General features: G+C 41.3%; 1 pseudogene; it reads right to left on the reverse strand.

Annotated features, from left to right (window-relative positions):
- Positions 1–15,006: 15,006 nt before the first annotated feature.
- Positions 15,007–16,128, reverse strand: LOC722644 (keratin, type II cytoskeletal 8 pseudogene; annotated as a pseudogene).
- Positions 16,129–16,843: the final 715 nt, after the last annotated feature.

Below are 16,843 nucleotides of genomic sequence, written 5' to 3' on the forward strand. Positions count from 1 at the left end.
ATTGATTTATTAATATCAATTATTGATTATTATCATCTTATATGCTAATTGATTAATTAAATCAAAATACCCTTATTTTTTTTCTTTGCTTTTATTGTTGATAAGTTCTTTCCTCCCACAATAAAACCCTAAAGAACCTCTGTTCTCTTATTATTTTGTTTTTGTTTTCTACGTTTAAGTCCTTCCCTGAAGGGTTACAATTTTGATTGGTATATTTACCTATCAAATACCCCCATCAAATGATGTATAAAAGAGGGTATCCTGCAGAAGAAAGAGCTTAAATTAAAGGCAGGCTGTGGGCTGAATTTACATAGAGGTGGCAGCTGACATTGAGGAAGGAGAGATAAACAGGAAACAAAGAAATTTACACCTTTTAGCACCAGGGAAGATGTTTCTAGACCTTTCCAGTGAGCTTCCCATTTACTTCCCCAACTACACATGTGTTATATCCATGTGGCTTTCCCACATCATGCTCATGCTGACTCACACTCATATTCACACTCGCACTAACACTCACACTCAGTGGGATCAAAACTGAAAGCCAGTCCTGGCTTCCCTCACACCTGCTTGGAGTGTCGTGGTGCTCTCCAACTATTGCCCAAGCCAAAGCTTTAGGGCTGCCCTTGAGTTTCCATGATTCATGATCTTATCCTGTCAGTTCTACTTCCTCAGTAGCTCCTGTAGGGTCATCCTTGAGTCCTTTCCATGGCGCCCCCACCTCGGCTGGCGACCACTATCTCAATGCAGATCACTTCCTTTCTCACCTAGGGCAGGGTGACAGTTTCCTACCTGGTTTCCCTCTTTTCAGTCTTACTCTTTTCCAAATCAGTCTTCTCAGAGCAGCTGTGGAAAATTTCTGAAATGGAAATCTGGTCACTTTTAACATTCTCTAGTTGTTACCAATTTCCTGGATTAAATCTCTTAGATCTTTTCTTGTCATTCAACCTGCATTAGTCAGTTTTCACATGACTATAAAGATACTACCTGAGACTGGGTAACTTATAAACAAAAGAGGTTTAATTGACTCAGTTATGCATGGCTGGGGAGGCCTCAGGAAACTTACAATCCCGGCAGAAGGTGAAAGGGAAGCAGGCACCTTCTTCACAAGGCAGCAGGAAACAGAGAGAGTGCAGGAGAAACTGCCACTTTAAACCCATCAGATATTGTGAGAACTCCCTCACTATCATGAGAACAGCATGGGGGAAACCGTCCCCAAGATCCGAATACCTCCTATGAGGTACCTCCCTCAACACATAGGGATTACAATTCCTGATGAGATTTGGGTGGGGACACAGAGCCAAACATATCACAATCTAAGATAATACTCACCTCTTTAGTTAATTGTCTCTGTAATACTTACTCTGTTTTATGTAGCATTGCTTATTTTCTTTCTTCTTATTTTTCTTCTCCTGCTTCTTTCTTTCTTTCTTTCTTTCTTTCTTTTTTTCTTTCTTTCTTTCTTTCATTCTTTCTTTTCTTTCTTTCATTCTTTCTTTCTTTTCTTTCTTTCTTTCCTTTCTTCTCTTTCTCTCTCTCCTTCCTTCCTTCCCTCCCTCCCTCCTTTCTCTTTCTTTCTTTCTTGTTTCCTTCCTTCCTTCCTTCCCTCCTTCCTTCTTTCCTCCCTTCCTCTCTTTCTCTTTCTTTGTTTTCTTTCTTTCTTTCTTTTCTTTCTTTCATTCTTTCTTTCTTTTCTTTCTTTCTTTCTTCTCTTTCTCTCTCTCCTTCCTTCCTTCCCTCCCTCCTTTCTCTTTCTTTCTTTCTTGTTTCCTTCCTTCCTTCCTTCCCTCCTTCCTTCTTTCCTCCCTTCCTCTCTTTCTCTTTGTTTTCTTTCTTTCTTTCTTTCTTTCTTTCTTTCTTTCTTTCTTTCTTTCTTTCTTTCTTTCTTCCTTCCTTTCTTTCTTTCTCTCTCTCTCTCTCTCTCTCTCTCTCTCTTTCTTTCTTTCTTTCTTTCTTTCTTTCTTTCTTTCTTTCTTTCTTTCTCTTCCTTCCTTCCTTCCTTCCTCCCTCCCTTCCTTCCTTTTTCTTTCTTCTTTTTTCTTTATTTCTTCAATTTTGTGCTCCCATTACTAAAATGTAGAGTTCATGAGGTCATGAGGCTAGGGTTAGATTTATTGTGCATAAGTAAACCCCAGCAGCTGGAAAGGTAGCTGGTGCATAGCAGATGCTCATAAATATTTGTTGAATTCTTTGAAAACTGTGGAAAGTTCCCACCAGCCTGCTACTTACAGCTGTTAGGATTTATTGGTGTTCCCACTTTCTGTAACCCCAGGATCTCAACCATTTTTTAACTTAGCTAACTAGTATTCATCCCTATTTATTTATTTATTTTTTGGCAGGGTCTTGCTTTTTCACTGAGGCTGGAGTGCAGTTGTGTGTTCATTGCTCACCACAGCCTCGACCTCCTAGGCTCAAGTGATCCTCCCACCTCAGCCTTCCCAGTAGCTAGGACGACAGACACACCACCATGCCTGGGTAATTATTATTTTTTTTTGTAGAGATGGGATCTCACTATATTTCCCAGGCTGGTCTTGAACTCCTGGCCTCAAGTCGTTCTCTCACCGTGAAGTCTCAAAATGTTGGGATTACAGTCATGAGCCACTGCACCTAGCCTATTTTTTATCTTTCAGGACTCAGCTTTGAGGTTATATCACTAGGAATCCTGTCCTAAGCACCTTCTCATCAGACAGTGTTTCTCCGTAGTGCCCAACATATACCCTTGTCATAGTACTGGCCACTTTGTGTTATTACTATCTACCTCGGGTAGATGGTAAGCTACCTGAGCACAGATTTATGTCTTGTTTATCACTGTATTTTCCAGAACTAAGCAGTGGTTTTGGCTTATCATCGATGTTCAATACATTATTTATTGAAAAGGTAAATAATAATATCTAATATTTGTGTTATTATTTATTATTTATAAATGTATCTAGAATATTTAGTGTATCACAAAAATGTCCATTAGAGCAACTGAAACAAAAATGATTAAATAGTGTAGATTTTGTTTTGTTTAAGAAAGTACACAAATGTAAAATAGTTATAAGGAATATTTCTAATGCAAAATAACAAAGACATGTAAAGGGATAGGCTTTAATTATCTGGAAAATTTCTTGACAATACTGACTAGCTAAGTTTTCATGTAATATAATTCATGTGATTCTTTTCTGATGAGGTAACATTATTATGTTACCTCATTTTTCTATTTTCCCCTAAAAAAAAGGAAAACCAAACAAGGATTTCTGTGGCAAAAATGCCGTAACCAAGAAGTGCTTGGCTATTAGAACAGTACTTTCTTACTGCTAAAATTCTGTTAAAAAAGGTTGTATGCATTTTGAGATTTAGTTATTTCTGTGATTTAGCTGCAGTCTTTTTATTTTTTCTTAGTCAGAATCTCTGTTTTGGAAACTCTTGGCCTATCTGTTGGGTGGAATTTGGTGAATTTCAGCCAATGAACCAAATCACATTTGTGTTCTTCGGCATAATTTGAATTCTGCTTTGTGTTGGCCAATCACATCTTCCTTTCTTCGGTAGGCAGGCAAGCTTGAATAGGATGTTCGCTTAACTGCTTGAGGTGATCTTCATGGTAGTGTAGAATTATAGTAGGCAGATCTACATAACAATGAAATCAGTGACAACAGAGATAAATGGTGTCTAACAACAAAGATTAACACCATCCCATAAAACTATAATCATTGACATGTTAGTTTTTTAAGATACATAAAACACTTGAAACAACCATAGAGACCGTGCCCAAATATTCTTTGCCTTCTTGGAGAAGTCTTTTCCAACTGTTGACATAGGCTAAAAGTCTCAGTTTACCTCCAGTTTTCCTGTTCAGACTAGTTAGTGTGCCTTCTATTTCAACAAAGGAGAACTCTACCTCTCAAGAGATATTTCTTGATTGACATTTTACTTATCAGGAAACCAAAATGTTACTTGTTTGTGGCTCTGCATGTGATTTAAGAAGAAATATCAGGGTGGAAGATAGATAAATAGATGGATAACATCTTTTAAAAATAATAATTGCAGTCATCAAAGTTAACATATTTTGACAGGTTGGTATATGAAAAGCCATTAAAAACAAAACAAAAAAAAAAAAAACAGCTGTTTAACTGTAGGGAATTTCACTCTTAGGTTGAATCCAAAGAGGCATGTTGGTATTTATTCAGTAATCAATCACAGAAAGAAAAGACCTCAAATTTTAGTTGGAAGTTTTTATTTTTATCCTTTTCCTTACCCCTGGTCTTTAAACCTGCTCTGAGGAGAGCTATACATGCCAGGGTAGAGCTCATCAAAAGCTAGCAATCACAGCTAAATCAGCATGCAAAATGCCACTCAACCTTGGGCCTTTATTAAAATTTGCTGGGACTCAATTTGAGATAGCGATCATTCTTATTAAAAAGCAAAATGTAAGATAGTTTTTTTATATAAATCTCTGGATGGAATGGAATTGCTAATCAGCATAGGCTGATGTGATTTCTCTGTTGCAAATCCTGCCGAGGGCTCAGAAGTGGCACATTACCATAATTCGTAGGCTAGAGCTGGCAGCTTGAAAAAGACCTGCAAGAATCTTTAAAATGCTTAAGCAAAGCTGCAAGTCACAGCAAAACAACACAGCGAGAGCTGCTACCCAGTGTTCCTCCTGTTATATAACAAAGTTGTGGCCTCTCCCTCATCACTTGCTTGTCTTGATGTTCCCTTGTTTATGTTGCTGGGCGTTGTTTATAAACAACCTCTCAACATTGCAATGCCACACGGTAACATCCGTCCATTTACAATGTGCTTGGTTCACGGCAGAGGTTGAATGAAAGAGCTTGCATTTTTCTTTTAGTACAGAAAGTGCAGCCAATCAATTAACCACATGCACTTAATGCATTGTTTGTCTCCCCTGCCACCTCCTCTCTCCCTGGTTGACATCGCCCTCTATAATTTTTGTTTCCAAAAGATATAGAGCAGCCTCCAAAAGATAGAGAACTCTTCTTGGATACATGATGGCCTACTTATTTAATACCTATTTTTCACCCAAAGAAAACATGGTTAGATTTGGGGGCCAACCCTTAAATTGAGTAAAGTCAGAGACTTATATCATTTTTTCCCCACAGAGGGAAGATTACATTTGCTCCTGCACAAGAAAACTCATGGCACAGCTATGAGGAGAGATGTCAGCATAAACTGAAATGAGTGTGGCTGAATTTGTGGTAGAGGGAATTACCGACAAAGGCACTCAACATTGGGTGAACTAATGGCAATCTGACCTGATGGTAAGAAGAATTTACAAGAAATGTATGCGTTCGCATACACAGCGAGACAATAGAAAACAGTACACACAGCTTTCTTATGAAAAGACCAAATAGCTTGATCATTTGGAAGTCAAATTGTTATCAGATATGTCTGCTTAGGAGATTGGTTGTCTAAGGAAGAGAACCAGTCACTCGGTGTTCTGAGAAGTGGAGATGTCCAGTGGGTGAAAGGAGGGCCTTTCTCTCCATCTTTTGGATTATAATTTTAATTTTTTTTTTTTATTTTAACACTAAGTTCCAAAAAAGCACTAGGCTCAAACTTTTAACCAGGAATAGGTGATAGAGTCAAGATGACTTATCCTCAATGAGAGGCCAAAAGAAGTTCCTCCTGTATCTGGGATGGTTCCCCTCAGGGCCCTGGGTAGGCTCTGAAGTGGGAAGCTGGCCTTTTTTTAGAGCGTATGTAAGTGTAGTGAACGGACATGTGCATTTTAATGACAATTACTGTTTTCTTTCGTGATGACCGGGTTGTGTCACCTTGATTAGGGTCCATAGTGATCCTCAGAGCACCTTAGCCTAGAATGCAGAAATTGAGGTGTAAAGTTCTGTTTGAAAATCTAAATTTGCTCAGGTTTGAACGAACATCAGTTTAAAGGTGTGAGAAATTTCTCAACTAGCGGTGGGGAAACGCAGTGGGCAGATTTGCACGGTGACCCATTTAAAACGGGTGCAAAACTAAATCAGGTCCAGAGAGGAGGCGTGAGCCAGATTCAGATAGCTTATGCTACCTGATGTCTGCTTTTGACAGCCCCTCTGAATCCCTCGTTAAAGCCAGAGAGCTGAAAATGATTTTCTAGTTAAAAACAGCAGTAAGATTAAACAGATTAGACAATGCACCTTTATTTATTTATTTATTTTTCTCCCAAGTCCAAAAAGCCATTACAAGGGCATTGTTTCTGAGCCTGCACACCGGGGGCTCTGGCACCCAGTGCCTGTCTCCCCAGCCTTCTCTTCCCAATTTCTTCCTCCAAAAAACGACTGCGATCGCTCAGCGTCAGCGTGCACAGCTGGACTTCACATTCCCATTTGCAGTGGATGCTTCATCTGAAATGCTGGTAGTATTTGTCAGCCCGGAAGTGTCTTGAGGCTGCTTCTGAGAGATACAAGGAGGCAACTGATAAGAAGCGCATCAGAAGGGCAGTTAATTGCCTCCAGTCTCTCGGTGCTGGGAATATTTAAAATCTATGGGATTAAAGGCAGATTAAAAACTGTGGAAGCAGGGGCCCAATAGCGCTGAAAGATCACAATCAGCAAGGGTAATGGCAGAGAAAAAATGAATGTGGCAAATAAAATGACAGATAGGAAATTCAGATCCGCTTCTAATGCTCGAAGTTCCATCTTGTAAGCACAATTCATCTACGTGTAAATCATTTTTTGGCTTCAAGCTTATCAGCCAATCGGTGAATTAAAAATGCTCTTTCCTTAGAGGATTAAAGAGGTTGATTGAAGTCAGTGTGAAAACTGGCTAATAAGTCTGGAAATGTCAGGAGGGGGCTTCAGAGGAACTCGGTGTACTTTTCTTTCTTTCTTTCTTTCTTTTATCTCCTTTCTCTCCCTCTCCCTCTCCCTCTCAGTCCTGTGAAATAGGAAGTTTGCAAAGCAGTGGAGTTCTGTTACTTTGAGAAATGCTTTTGTGTTTTCTGTAGGTGACAAAAGTATCCGGATGGAGTGTTTGGATTTGCAAGGTGCACAGGAATGTTGACCGTGAAGACACACAGTGGGGAAATGTCGATGAAAGCCATTGCTACTTGTAGAAATCAACTCTGCAAACGAAAGCCCCGCTAGAAACCTGGGGGCCTAGAAGGTTAGCCTGAGTGTCTATTTTAAGTTGTAACACTGTGACCAGCAGTATTTTAGATTTTGAGAACATCTGTTTAATTGGACAAATGATGTTCATTTGGACTCCTGGATTAAATGTATTACGCTTTAAAACAGAAGAAAAACATACTTTTAGTACCTTGTTTCTCAAAGCAATTGAAATACTAGAGATGGAGTAAGTGTTCCCTACATCAGTGAGCTTTGTTTCTAAGGCCACTGTCATTTTTAAATATGGGGTCATGTGCTATTTGACTCAAATTTTTCTAGGAGGTGATCTTGGTAAGGGGACTCCCTGCTGGTCCTGGGCTTCAGCACGATTTCAGCACAGGAGACTCTGGTGGTTAGGAAGGAGAATTGTTTAGAGGACTGGAAGGCACCCTAAATGCAGATTGTACCCTTTTAATTCCAAAGGTCCATTTGAACTAGAAAATTCCCAGGAGTAAAGTACCAAACTGAGACATGTTGTAGGACGCTGAGAAAGATGTTTTTACTTTTCTGCAGTTTAATTCCTGACTGCACCAAGGATTGGATGCTTGCTATGTGCTAACCCTTATTTCAGGTGCTTGCCATTCCGTGTCTAGCATCAGCACTGGGCTTGATAGTCCTTGTATTACAGAGGAGGTAACTGAGAGGCACGGATGTTCAGCAACTTGCTAAAAGTGAGCCAGGAAGAAAAGGAGGGGTCTAGATTCCAACTCAGGGCTGATAGGAACCTATAATATTTCCTCTCACAAACCCACAGTCTTCCCTCCTGTTTGCATTTTGAAGAATAGGCAACACACAGGCGCACACAGGCAGACTAACATGGAGAAGTGTCTGTAAGACAGAGGTTCAATGATAATTGGGACTGAAACCTGTCGCTTGATTCAAAGAGTCCTGGGAAAGTTAATTTTGCCCTTTCCATCTTTGACTTTTAACATTTTTATTTTATTTATTTTATTTTATATTTTATTTATTTTTTGTGGCAGAGTCTCTCTCTGTCACCCAGGCTGGAGTGCAGTGACATGATCTCAGCTCACTGCAACCCCAACCTCCTGGATTTAAGCAATCCTTGTGCCTCAGCCTCCCCAGTGACTGGGACTACAGGTGCGCACCACAACTCCTGGCTAATTTGTATATTTTTAGTAGAGACAGGGTTTTGCCATTTTGGCCAGGCTGCTCTCAAACTCCTGGCCTCAAGTGATTCACCTGCCTCGGCCTCCCAAAGAGTTGGGATTACAGGTGTTAGCCACGGCTCCAGGCCAAAATTTTTATTTAATTTTTAAATGTTTGTGGGTACCTAGTAAGTGTATATATTTATGGAGTACATGAGATGTTTTGATACGGGTATGCAGTGTGTAATGATCACATCATGGACAGTGGCAAGCCCCTCTCCTCAAGCATTTATTCTTTGGGTTATAAATAATCTAATTATACTATTTTAACTATTTGAAAATGCATCATAAGGTTATTATTGACTAGAGTCATCCTGCTGTGCTATCAAATAGTAGGTTGCATTCATTGTTTCTGTTTTTCTTTGTACCCATTAACTGTCCCCACCTTCTCCCCCACCCCACTACCCTTCTCAGCTTCTGGTAGCCATCCTTCTACTCTCCATGTTCATGACTTAGATCGCTGTGATCATTTTTAACTTTTGAATGCCATCATTAGCAATTTGTTGCATGGCGTTAAGATTTCTTGTAAACTGAGCACTACTTAGAAAAATGCCACTGTCTCTTGGAAAGTCAACACATTCGATTCCTAGTATTTTAACATGTCCACGTTTATTAAATGAGGGGCAGAGGATGCAAGGAGCACCAAAGGGCAGGTCTTTGGGGATGATCTTGCCCTCCTGTTCTCTGCCACTAAAGTGGCCACCAGGGACTGGCAGTTCTGGGTTTATTCATGACCCTGGAGCCACTTGCTGTCTTACTATTCAATACGGTTATTTTTTCTTTATTTTTCTCTGATTTCACTCTTTAAATTCCACAGAAATCGTGAGAATTGGCGGAAGAGTTCATTTGGTGCTTTTGATTTGGATGCATGTATTTGATTGGCCATAGGTCATAAACTGAGTAGTAGACTGTGTTGTGTTTGCTCTTCTGTGTTTGTCGTGTACGGATGTAGGAAAATTCTCCTCTGGAACTTAAGGCTCAGCTCTAGTCTCTTGACCAGCATCTCGCAATTTCTTCCAAAAGTTTCCTTTCTTAGTTTGTATACTTCCTTCGTCCTTATATATCCAGTGTGGGAGTTGGTTGGTGCCAACTATGGGTAGAGAAACAGCATTGAGAGCAACAAGCTTTTTTTCTATTTATCAATTATTTGCCAGAATCTCAACTTCTCTACTTTAGTCTACTGACCAAAATGCTGAAGATTAATCTATTTATTTATTTATTTTTTGAGATAGAGTCTCCCTCTGCCACCCAGGCTGGAGTGCAGTGGCACAATCTCAACTCACTGCAACCTCTGCCTCCTGGGTTCAAGCAATTCTTTTGCCTCAGCCTCCCGAGTAGCTGGGACTACAGGCACATACCACCACGACTGACTAATTTTTTGTATTTTTAGTAGAGATGGGTTTTTGCCATGTTGGCCAGGCTGGTCTTGAATCCCTGGCCTCAAGTGATCCACCCGCCTCGGCCTCCCAAAATACTGGGATTACAGCCGTGAGTATTTATTTCTATAATATTTGCTCTTGTCTTCCATTTTAAAAGCTATAGACATTTTTTATTGAAGATTTGGAAAATTTATAAAAAAATATACAAAAGAAATTAAGAATACCTGCAATCCTGTGATGTCAACTTCATCGTGGTTAACAATTTTGGAATATATACATTTTAATATTTTATATAGTTTTTATGTTGTACAAAAATATATTATGGTAAACTAGACATTGCATTTTATTTAGCATTAAAAAAATTTATATACCCTATTATGAGTGTTTTCTTATGCCAATAAACACTTTTCAATGATATGTTTTAAAATTGTAGGTGCATAATTCTATTACATGAGTGAATCATACTTTATTAAACAAATCTCTATTAATAGAAACTTTTCTGTTTCCAATTTATTTTTGTCATTATAAATAAGATACAAATCATCATCCTTTTATATAAAGCCTTAATTAGCCTTTTATAAGTTGTTTTGGTCAAACTAATCTTATTCATTGTAAGAAATTTAGGAAAATGCGTAAGGAAGAAATACTTAAAAGAAGCAATCATCATTTCCACCATTAAGAGACGTTCATTAACTTTCATTGTATATTCTTTCAACCTTTGTCCATAGGGGTGTGTGGTTTAAAAATTGGGAACATGTGGTTAGTTATTGCTTCTTGACGCTGACAATAGCTAACACTTAGTCTGCACATGCCACGCTCTCTTCCAAGTACTTCACATAGGTTTAATTTATTCTCTTAATAGCCCAATGAAAGAATCCTTTTATAATTCCCATTTTATAGGTGAGAATGGGAAGACACTGAAGTACAGGAAGGTTAATTTCAGAAGTGAAATTCACCTGTCCGATGTGCCTTTTCCTCAGGGCGAAACTCTGCTAATCTGAGAAGCTAATCTGAACTAATGCTCAGTAATGGGCTAAATGCAGCCCCTCTAGGGGAAAAACATATCTGCATGCTAAAAGGGGTGTTTTGGAGAGTTCTGTATTGCATACCTATTTAGAAACCTGGAGAGAGAGAGAGAGATTTGGGGCAGGGTTGTGTGTGTGTGTGTGTGCACGCGCGCGTGTGTGTGACCCTGAAACAGCACTATTTAACTGACAAAGGCCAGGTGCCATGGCTCACACCACTAAGCCCCGTACTTTGGAAGGCCAAGATAGGAGGATCACTCGAGCCCAGGGGTTTAAGACCAGCCTGGACAACATGGCGGAATCCTATGTCTACAAGAAATACAAAAATGAGCCAGACGTGGTGGCATTTGCCTGTAGTCCTAGCTACTGGGGAGGCTGAAGTGAGAGGATCACTTGAGTCCAGGAGGTTGAAGCTTCAGTGAGCTGTGATTGTGCCACTGCACTCCGGTCTATGTGAAAGAGTGAGACTCTGTCTCAAAACCACAAAACCCAAGCAAGAAAACTGACAAATGACTCAAAAGCCTGGCCCTTGTGTACACAGATAGGAGAAATTAGAGAAATTTATTAACACCTAGCTCATCCTTTAATATACGTATTCTTTGATTGACTACCGCCCTGGTACGTTTTGTTGTTGTTAAAAGGAGTCAGGAAGTGCTGCAATGATTGGAAGTGGTATTTTAAGAGTAGCAGGGTTTGTGCTTAGGAATTTTTTTTTTCTTTTCTTTTCTATTTATTTATTTCTTTATTTATTTAAGACAGAGTTTTGCTATTTTGCCCAGGCTTCTTGGCTCACTGCAACCTCTGCTTCCTGTGTTCAAGTGATTCTCCTGCCTCAGCCTCCCTAGTAGCTGGGATTATAGGTTCCCGCCACCATGCCCGGTTAAGTTTAGTATTTTTAGTAAAGACGGGGTTTCACCATGTTGGCCAGGCTGGTCTGGATCTCCTGACCTCAGGTAATCCACCTGCTTCAGCCTCCCAAAGTGCTAAGATAACATGCGTGAGCCACTGCTCCTGGCCTTATGCTTAGGAATCTTAAGAGTGAGTTCAAAGTTGAAAAAAATGAAGTGGATGATCTGAGGGGTGTACAGGGTATTTTAGAACCTAAGATAATGAAAACAAACACAATGACACGCACTAGATTTTCTTAAAGGACAGAGCCTAGGAAATCAATACTCCTAGCTCCTCTTACTCTTCAATGCCTGGGTAAATTCAGAATGGTTATTTCTGTTTGGCAATTTATAAATATGAGTTCCTCTTTGCTCAGACAAATAGGAAATATTTCTCTCCAGTGATGGATATGGCCATTTTACACCAGAGATAAGACTGGTAAGAAACAAGCACTAGGAAAAATGCAAGCAGAACTCCCATCCTCTTCACTTTCATTCAACTGGACCTTTGAGGTTGAGCTTCTGGAAAGACCCTGAACATTGCATGCAGTAAACAAGATTGCAGAACGTCCTTCTAGCACATTGTTCTCCCAGCAACCAACACCTTGCTTTACATTTGCCTTTAATTATAACCTTAGGCAGAAGGGCAGGAATTGCCAGAGCCAAGAATTCTTTTTGAATTTGCATCACAAACATCTCAGTATCTTAGGAATTTTCTCTCTCTCTCTTTTTTTTTTTTTTTTGCATTTTGGTAAGTCAGTTTCTATGACACTGCAATAAATAGTGGTTCTCTGAGAATGGAGACCTAGCTTCCAAAGAACAAACTTGGCTAAAACATGTTCCTTTTCTAGGTAGGCACTGTTTTGCAATTATAGGGGGACAGCCCACACATCCTAATGAATGCATATCTGCAAACCAAGAAAAAGGGTGGAACAGGACTTCCAAAGAATGCCCTGTAGTTCTGCACCCCTCTTCTAAATCTAAACTGTTGGAGGTTCCACTCAGGTTATGCAGATATACTTCCTTTATCTGCTCTATAGGTTTAAATACGTTCTCTGTTACCCACTGTATACATTTCACATTATGATAAACTCCCAAAGAAAGAGATTGTTTTCTTTCCGCCAAATCAAGAGTGCCTGTCCCTATCCCTTCTCTCACTCACTGATCCCAAATGCAGAATTCAGGTGCTGACACATCGCCCATGCATCCCTTTGGTTCTTTGCAAGTTGCCTGATCAATAAGATGCCCCGTGATCCCCGGACAGGCTCTGATGCTGGGATTTCGGCAGCTAGCTGCACCCTCTGAGCACACTGCAGGCTGTTGCACCACCTGTCTGCCCTTTTTTACTTGCAAAATGGAAATCTCTCTAAGCTCTATCGTCTTTGACATTGCTGTAAAAAACCAGTTTTAGCGATAAGATGAACCAAGCAGAATAGCAGGATGGGATATGTGGCAGGGATATATTTTTGACCCCATATTTTAAAACTTTAGATGCAGCAGACATATCTAAGTAAAGTTGTGCCTTGCCTGCTAAGACGGAAGATTAATATCCAATAAATTACTCCCCCAAGTCCTGAGTCCTGAAATTCTTAAAGCACAATACTATACTCCATCATAGTACATCAATTCATCTTCTTATTGTGTTTTTTTTCTCATTTTATTTTTTTGATTAATGTGTTTTTATTTTCACAAATGTCTCAAAGGTCCTTGCCTACTATGACATTTTAAATATATCGTTAATATTTGAATTTTTAAAAACCAAAGTCACAGAATTTTTCTCTCTGAATATTTAAAAGTAGAATAGGGTAAGGGATTATCATTTGAGAATTATTTTGATCCTATTCTTTCTGGAGGCAGTAGAATTAATTTGACCTTTAAATGTCTACCTCAGACCTATGCTTCTCTAAAAACATAATCTGAGTCAGGTAGGGAAGACCGAAATTTCTGCAAAATGTGACATAATACATGCAGGAGATGCTTAATTAAAAGACAAAATAATCTAAATTTTAAAAGCTGTAGCCTGATCAAAATTAAGAGATATGTTCTTTTTCCCTTTTCATATGTCCTTTTGCTTTTAGGGTGCAGTAATAAATACATTATAGAGGTGAATGACATGATGTAGATTATTTTCTAATTCAAATCTTACTGTGTGATCCTGAGAAATATTTTAGTTTATATGCCTCGCTCTTCATCTATAAAATGGTATAAAGTTTATTACTTTTCACTCTTGAAGGCAGTGTGATATGTTAGAACGAACTTAAGTTTTGAAGTCAGGGATGCCTGAATCTGAGACTCATTTTTTTGTCTTAATATTTTTTCATGTGATATCAGGCAGATTCTTGAACACTTCAGAGCTTTATTTTATTCACCTGTAAAATGAAAAACTATATTTTGATCTTAGTTTTACGGTGGAGATTTAATGAGATTACATATGTAAAGCATCTGGCATGAAAACTAGTAGTAGGTCCCCAGCAAATGCCAGTTTTTTTCATTCACTCTTTCTTCTCTTAGGCTGTTGCACCAGATAAGTGTTTTGGATATTGCAAATGTTAACACGCACGGCACTTACAAGCTGCTACGTAATCTGCTAAGCATTTTATATGTTGCATTAACACATTCAATTCTTACAATGACTCTATGAAACAGATGATATTATTGTCTCCATTTCATAGATGAAGGAACTAAAGTACAGATAAATTAAATTTACATGATTAAGGTTGCAAAGCTACATAGTAGAAAACTATGGATATGAACCCAGGCTGTCTGGTTTCTGAGTTCCCCTTTGCTTTTTTTTTTGGAGACAGTCTTGCTTTATTGCACCAGCTGGAGTACATTGGTGGGACCCCAGCTACTGTAGCCTAGAACTCCTGGGCTTCAATGATCCTCTTGCCTCAGCCTCCTAAGTAGCTGGGACTACAAGGGCGCACCACCATGATTAGTTAATTTTTTAAGTTCTTTGTACAGATGGGGTCTTGCTCTGTTGCCCAGGTTGGTCTTCTAGGACCCTGATAAACAAACCTGACAAACTCGACCAGGACCAATTAGAGCTGGAAGGCCCTTAGGAAATCTTGTCCAGTGCTGCCCAAGCTGTTTAGAACACACACAGGATTCTTGGTAAAATATATTTGGGAAACACAAAACAGTTAAATTGGTGTTCCTTGTAAAGCTTTATTAGAATGTCTCATGGAGGCATTTGGTATGCTAAAGTTTATTGTGAATCTCTGAGCAAGCGTACATATGTGTGCAACACTGTAATTCTCAAAATCTCTGGCCACATAATTTTTTTTTCTTTTTTTTTTTCTTTCCCCCCTCCCCCAGAGCTAGCTGAGGTTTTATTTTGGGGCTGGGTGGGGAGCGGTGGGGAAGCAATTGAATTGTTTTGTAGCTCGAGGCATGGGCAAGGGGGGTGACCAGGCAGTAAACTCCCCGGCGGGTGGGCTGAGCCTCGGGTGGGTCTCCCAGCGGCCTCCCTCCCTGGCTCTGGGGCAGCCGCAGGAGGGGCAGGCTGGGAGCGGCTGCCGCAGCCCTTCACATGGGCAGGACGTCAGAGGACTCGGACACCAGCTTCCCATCGCGGGTCTCGATCTTCTTCATAACCACGTCCCTCGCCGAGCTGGTGCGGCTGAAGGAGCTGGAGCCCGCACCAGAGCCAAAGCTGGAGCCCAGGCCGTGGCTGAGGCCCGGGCTTGTGAGGCCCCCATAGGCTGAGCTCAGACCACCTGCATAGTCGCTGGTGGTCTTTCTATGGATACTCATGTTCTGCATCCCAGACTCCAGCCGGCTCTCCTGGCCTCCAGCAGCTTCCTATAGGTGACGATCTCCATGTCCAGGGCCAGCGTGACGTTCGTTCATCAGCTCCTGTCGCTCACGCAGCTGCCGCGCCACGTCCTCCCGGACCCGCTGCAGGGCGGCCTCCAGCTGGGACACCTTGGTGTTGGCCTCCTTAACAGCCAGCTCCCCACGTTGCTCTGCATTTGCGATGCTGGCCTCCAGGGAAGCCTTCTGGCCTTTGAGGCCTTCAGTGTCAGCCTGGGGCCAGCTGATGTTCCGGTTCATTTCGGAGAGCTCAGTCTTTGTACTCCGCAGGTGACCCCCGTGCTTCCCAGCCAGGGTCTGCAGCTCCTCATGCTTGATCAGGTCCATGCTCTCAGCCTCAGCCCGGCTGCGGCTGGCGATCTCCTCGTACTGCGTCTTGACCTCAGCGGTGATGCTTTCCATGTCCAGGGAGGGGCTGTTGTCCATGGACAGCACTACAGACGTGTCCGAAATCTGGGACTGCAGCTCCCGGATCTCCTCTTCATACAGTAGCCTGAGGAAGTTGATCTCGTCAGTCAGCCCTTCCAGGCGAGACTCCAGCTCTACCTTGCTCACATAAGCTTCATCCACATTCTTCTTGATGAGGACAAATTCATTCTCCATCTCTGTATGCTTATTGATCTCATCCTCATACTTGTTCTTGAAGTCCTCCACCAGCCCCTGCATGTTGCCAAGCTCCGCCTCCAGCTTCAGCTTCTCCTGGCCCAGAGTCTCCAGCTGCCGCCTAAGGTTGTTGATGGAGCTCTCAAACATGTTGTGCTTGTTGCTCTGAGCTGTCTTCTGCTACTGCAGGAGGTTCCACCTGGTCTCCGGCATCTTGTTTTGCTGCTCCAGGAACCGTACCTTGTCGATGATGGAGGCAAACTTGTTGAGGGTCATGATCTGTTCCTTCTCCAGGGTGTGCACGGCCTGGATATTGGGGACCACCTCCAGATTAAGGGGGCTCAGCTGGCTCTGGTTGACTGTGACGGCAGGGATGCCTCCCATGCCACTGGCCCTGCCATAGACTCCCCCCAGCCCTCCCTGGAAGCTGCTGATACCCACTGGGGAGAAGCTCGAGGAGCTGATGCGGGCACTGGGCCCACTTGTGTAGGAGTGGCTGCTGAAGGTCTGGGGGCCAGAGGTGGACACTTTGTAGGACTTCTGGGTCACCCTGATGGATATGGTGGAGACAGGAGTGGAGGCAGGTAGGCTGAACCAGGCGGAGATTCCAGAAGGAGCGGAGAAGCTCCTTTTTTTTGGTCCCTAAATCTTTTTTAAGGAGCACTTGGTAACAAGTCTGAGGTTCACAGCTGAATGCATGTCCATATAATCTGTGTGTCTCATATTGCAGTGGAGAAACGGATGTCCACACGTGGAATGGAACTTGCTCAAATGGCAGATGTTTAATTGGTGGCAAAATTGAAATAAAGCTCAGATCTTCAGCCTCCAAATGGAGTGCTCTTGCTACTACACCAAATTATAGTG

This window comes from Macaca mulatta, chromosome 9 (assembly GCF_049350105.2).
Source record: "Macaca mulatta isolate MMU2019108-1 chromosome 9, T2T-MMU8v2.0, whole genome shotgun sequence".
In the NCBI taxonomy this organism is placed as follows: Eukaryota; Metazoa; Chordata; class Mammalia; order Primates; family Cercopithecidae; genus Macaca; species Macaca mulatta.